The sequence below is a fragment of the Grammomys surdaster genome, unplaced genomic scaffold (assembly GCF_004785775.1).
Source record: "Grammomys surdaster isolate TR1022 unplaced genomic scaffold, NIH_TR_1.0 193, whole genome shotgun sequence".
Taxonomy (NCBI): domain Eukaryota; kingdom Metazoa; phylum Chordata; class Mammalia; order Rodentia; family Muridae; genus Grammomys; species Grammomys surdaster.
This window is the reverse complement of record NW_021604638.1, coordinates 357,890-363,889: the sequence shown is the minus strand read 5'-3', so window position 1 is coordinate 363,889 and position 6,000 is coordinate 357,890.

Sequence of the window (6,000 nt, the reverse complement as noted above, 5' to 3'; positions counted from 1 at the left end):
GCTCTGTCTGTGTCTTGTGCTCATTTGGTACAGCTAATGGCCCTGTGTAGGCATGTGAGGATAACTCTCAGTGGTGGAGCTCAGAGGGAGAGTTCTATTGAGACAAAGGCCTCCATATGGGCCAAGTGAGCCAGCCAGAGCCTCATCCAACATTAGATGGAAGAAGGGATGCGATGGTTGAAATATGCTTGGCCCAGAGAATGGCACTATTTAGAGGTGTGGCGCTGTTGGAGTAGGTGTATCACTGTGGGTGTGGGCTTTAATACCCTACTCTTAGCTGCCTGGAAGCCAATTTTCTGCTAGTAGTCTTCAGATGAAGATGTAGAACTCTCAGATCCTCCTGCACCATGCCTGCCTAGATGTTCCCACCTTGGTGATAATGGACTCAACATCTGAACCTGTAAGCTGGCCCCAATTAAATGCTGTCCTTTATAAGAGTTGCTTTGGCCATGGTGTCTGTTCACAGTAGTAAAACCTTAACTAAGATTGAAGTTGGTACCAGAGACTGGGGTATTGCTGTGATAGGTCTGACTATGTTTTTGTTCAGAAGAATGTGAATTTGGGGGCTTTGGATTTGGAAAGCATTGGAATTCTTTAAGTGGGGTTTAATGGGCTATCCTAGAAGGAATATGGAAAACATTGTTGCTGAGAGTGATTTGAATTGTACAGACCTGGTCCAAGAGATTTTGGTGGAGAAGCATTTCCATACGTGGCCTAGAGACTGTTTATGTGGTATTTTGGTGAAGAATGTAGCTGCTTTTTGGCATTTTCCAGAGAATACCTGAGGATAAGGTGAGGAGATTAGAACGATTGCTTTGAAAAAGGAAGTCTCAAAACAGCCTAGTGTAAATTCTGTTGTGTTGTTACTAAACTTCACTTTTATGAAGAGGATTTTAATGAAAAGGAGCAAGCTGAGAAAGGAAAAAATACAAAATATATGACTCAAGAGTTCAATTAAAGGGGCACTAGGAAGTAGAATAGCTCAGAATCCTGTTCTAGAAGATACCAGATTAAGGGGGTGGAACTTGGGAGAAGATCCCACCTAGCTAAGTTTAGGTCCAGGCATGGTGGTACACACCTTTAATCCAAGGAGACAAAACTAAGCAGTTATCTGAGTTCAAGGCCAGACTGGGACAGAGCAAATTCTAGGTGAAGAAAAGCCTAAGTTCGGGTGGAGTGGTACACACCGTTAATCCCAGGAAACAGATATCCAGATCTCCAAGTTCAAGGTCAATCTACAGAGCAAGATCCAAGACAGCCGAGATTAGTCAGTGAAGGAGTTGGAAAAGAGGAGAGCTAGTGATGATGTAATGGAACAAGGGGGCCATGTTCCAGCCCCAGCAAGCCGCAGAACTCAGCAGCTTCAGCCATGTGCTATTAGAGTGAATAATAGAAGGAGACTACTGAGACAACTGATGCTGGTTAGCTGGAGCTAAGATATTAGTGGTGATTAAGAAGAGACCAGCGTCACTGAGGTGAAATCTTCTAGGAAGTGTTTTCTGAGAGCACAAAGAAGCTGTGTTCCCGGGATAGCCAAGATTGTACCTCATGCTGCAGCTGTACTTGGTAATGTGTGAGAGTCACCCAGGTGGTACTGGTTTGGAAGGCATGAAGGGTCATGAAGAGCAACTGAGGTTCGGCACTGTGAGAGGCCATGGAAGGCCACTGGTGAAGGTGCAGCCTCAGTAGCAGTTGATGGCCCAGGACGGAAGGGGTCATGCAAAGGAGCTGAGGCTTGGCACCATGAAGAGAGCCTATGACAGACTGTTGGTGAAGCCTAGTTGCAGCAGAAGACCCCAGTGTATTGGAGATGCCAGTACCATGGGATGATCTCCAAGAACAGCAGGAGCAGTGGGGTGGATCAACCTGAGTTTAGAATGCTACAGAGGGCAGAGCTGGAGAAGTCACTCAAAGCCCTTTGGAGGAGCTGGGAAAATTGTGTGTAGATCCCAGATATTGGAACAAGAAACTGTAATGTTGAAGTTGCCTTGCAGATCCAAAGATGTTAAAGATGCTAGAGCTGTGGGCTACCTGCTGAGGAAAGCTGCTAACAGGGAGTGCAACCAGCCCAGGAAAAGAAGTTTGTTGCAGTCAACAAAGATGAAAAAAGAGTGGAGATCTGAAGACTGCTTTGACATCAGTCTTGGAGATGCAGAGTCTGGAGTTTGCCCAGCTGGTTTCCTGTCTTGCCTTGGGGATTACAGTTAAGTGATTGGATGGATCTCAGAAGAGACTTTGAATTTTGGACTTAACATTGTTGAGACTGCTATAGACTATGGGGACTTTGGAAGTTGGACAAAATGTATTTTGCATTATGATATATTTAGATATGGCCTCCATAGACTCATATGTTTGGACAAGCCTATGGGGGCCAGGGAATGGAATGCGATGGTTTGTATATACTTGGTCCAGGGAGTGACACTATTAGAAGATGTGGCCATGTTGGAGTAGGTTTGTCACTGTGGGCGTGGGCTTTAAGACCCTCATCCTAGCTGCCTGGAAGCCAGTATTCTGCTAGCAGCCTTCAGATGAAGATGTAGAACTCTCAGCTACTCCTGTACCTTGCCTGCCTGGATGCTGCCATGCTCCCAACTTGATGATAATGAATTGAATGTCTAAACTTGTAAACCAGCCCCAATTAAATGTTGTCCTTTATAAGACTTGCCTTGGTCATGGTATCTGTTCACAGCAGTACAACCCTAACTAAGACAAGGGGCAATAGCTGGCAGTGAGAGCCATGACCAGTAAGGGCTAAGAGTCTAGGGGATGCAGAAATCAGTTCCCTCCCATGGGAAGATTGGCAGACTCCTATGGTGGGATACTGATATTCCTTGAGTCTAGACAGAAGCTGGGAGAGAAAGGAGCCAGACCACGCATCCCTGTTGCTGTCCTAGGTCCTGAGCACGCTCTGACGTCTCTGAGAGTTGACTGTGTCCTTGTCCTACCACAAGTCCTCTCCACTGAGAAGATAATTCCTTAGCTTACTTAAGAGTCACAGAGGGCTGAGGGCTAACATGATTTCAGAGCACACAGAAGGTGCCCCTCAAGAGTGGAACATCACAGGATGGAGAAATTCCCCTGACCAGTGATCTTGGTCAAGAGCAAAGGGAAGAGGCCAAGACCTGGCCCTTTCTTGTGCTCTTCAACACAGAGAAAAAGGCTCAGGATCAGAGTCTCAGAGAGGAACTCTAAAAGCTGGATTTTAACAAAGACTACTTCTATTGCAATCATGAGTTTTAATTTTTTTTTTCTGTGTCTGTTCATATTTGTGTATGTGAGTGCACTGTTGCCATGTGTGGGAGGTCAGAGTTCAACTTCTGATGTTGTTCCTCAGGCATTGTCCACTTCTTTGGGGTCAGGGTTTCTCACTGGTTTGTGACTCATGGATTAGACTGGACTGGCTACTGAGTAAGCCAGGAATTCACCTGATCTGTGTCCACTTCCCCAAGACTGGGGTGACCAGCACACCATCACAGTTGGTGGTCTAACTCGGGTGTTTGTGCTTGCTGGGCAGGCCTTTAGCTAACCCCTGAGCCTTCATAGTTCCCTAGTCATTTACTAGCCCACCTTTCCTTCCTCAGGTAGCATGGTGGAAGTTGAAATTTTCAGCCAACAAATGATGGACTTAGATCTCTTTTGGATTCCTTTTTGATTTTTTTTTTTAACTTTGTTCATCCCAACCATTTGTAACTGTTTGGGGATTTTGTTCCTAGGGCCTAGCAAAGGACAAGCTCAGGAGACCAACTGCTTAACCAGCACTTGTCCCGTGTTCCATACTGGAGCACACATGTACTAGAGAAATCAGCATGGCAGGGGAACTGACGGGCTGACTCAGGATCTCCAACACCACCTGAAGGCTGTGTAGCTCTGTTCCAAGGCCACATCAGGAACTTGACCATCCATGCTTCCTCCAAAGTTTCCTTTTCAGTTTCCCTCACATGTTCGTTCTTTTCTCCTTGTGCTCCACGCGGGTGTCTGTGCCTTGCTGATCTAGGCTTACTAACTCTACAGGGTGTGTACCACTTGCTTTTTTACTCCACTTTTCCGGGCCTGATCCCTGAGTTGGAGGTCCTAAGGGAGTGGGAGGCCAGAGAGCAGCACGGTCTACTCTGAGGTTGCGCAGTAACCAGGATATCAGTCTGCGGGGTGTGGCCTCACGGTTCCCTCGGATTGGCTGTTAGATAATTGCCACGTGCCACGTGCCAAGCACTGCTGTGAGTCCTGCTAGCCTTTGCCTTAAATGAAAATCTTCAACCAGGCCTGGTGTGTTAGTGTTGTCGGCATGACCGTTTGCCTCCTTCAGAGTGAAGGTCAACAAATAATTTTCAGCTTTGTTTAAAGCCTTTTTAATGGAGTCTAGAAAATGCTTTAATTATGAGCGATTATCTGCTGAAGTGCTCACAGGGTTTTTCAAGCCTCTCTAAGCTTTTCTATACCGATTCACTCTCCTCACAGGGTTCAACCTGTCGGAAGTACTTAAGCAAAATGAGGCAGTTTTTTCTTTCCTTTCCCTTCTTCCCTTCCTTCCTTCTTTTCTTCTTTCCTCCTTCCTTCCTTCCTTCCTTCCTTCCTTCCTTCCTTCCTTCCGTTCTTCCTTTCTTTTTTTTTAATCATATAATTTGATGGTTTACCAGGAAGGCTGGTTCTCTCTCCTCTGGGTCTGAAACAGGGAGATTTTATTTTCCAGCCTTTTCCATCCTGTGCCCCGGGTACTATCAGAATGAACTCAGACATCATGGTTGCCTCCCAGTGTGCACAGAATGCTCATGTCTTTCTCATCTGCACCCTGCAAGGGAACCCACTCAGCAATGGTGGTATTAGGGATTGCAACCTCTTTGTGGGGCCATCATCTGCCCTGAAGGACATTCACCGGCAGCCCTAGTCTGTATGCTTGGCCCCTAGCTGCAACGATCAAAACCTGTCAGACATTTCTCTGTCCTCTGAAGAACAAATTATCTGTAGTGCCAACAGTAGACTCAGAGCGCTCTGCATAAGGGAGAGGAACCCATGTGAAGGGAGAGGCCCTGAGGCCAGGGTGGGTCGCCCCTTACCTTAAACACTGCTTAGGTTTTGTCACCTCAACACAAACTAGCGTCACCTGGGGAGAGGGAACCTCAGGTGAGGAATCGCCTCCATCAGACTGGCCTGTAGGCAAGACTGTGGGACATTTTCTTTTCTCTTTCTCTCTTTCTTTTTTTCTCTCTTTCATTTTTTTTCCCCAGAGCTGAGGACCAAACCCAGGGCCTTGCTCTTGCTAGGCAAGTGCTCTACCACTGAGCTAAATCCCCAACCCTGGGACACTTTCTTTTTGATAACTGATGTGGGAGGTGGTTCCATCCCTGGTCTGGTGGTCCTAGTTTCTGTAAGAAATCAGGCTGAGCAAGCCATGGGGAGCAATCTGCTGCCTGACGGTCTCTGTTTCAGCTCCTGCCTCCAGCTTCCTTCCTTGAGTTCCTGCCCTCTCTCCCCTTGATGGCAGACTGTGATCTGCAAAATGAAGTAAACCGTTCCTCCTCAAGCTGCTTTTGCTGGTATTTATCACAGCAACAGGAAGTAACTCATAGGCTACTCTACTTGTACTAATAATGGCTTTGGAAATCCTCTGGCTCTCAGCATGCCCCGCTCTTCCCTCTTTTGTCCTGCTGCTCCAACGTCTTCACTTTCTTTCTTCTGTCATTGTCATTGCAGCATGGGTGCAATGACACCTCTGTCACCTCATTAGGATGTGTGCTTCAAGGTTCTGAACTTTTGGAGGACAGGCTATGATATCACATCTCCTAGCTTTGTGGTTGGGAGACCCCTGAAGGTGGAAGTCTACCTGAGAGCATCTTTCTGTCTCCCATAGCCTCTGAGTTGTAGAAATGAAGCAGAAACCCACCTGGAAGGGAGATGGGACATATTAACAGCTACCCACAGTCATGAGAAATTAGTCATGTATATTTTGCTCTTGTCTGTGACAGAGCCGTAGTCTCAAGTTCATTGACAACTGTCTGTAGTACC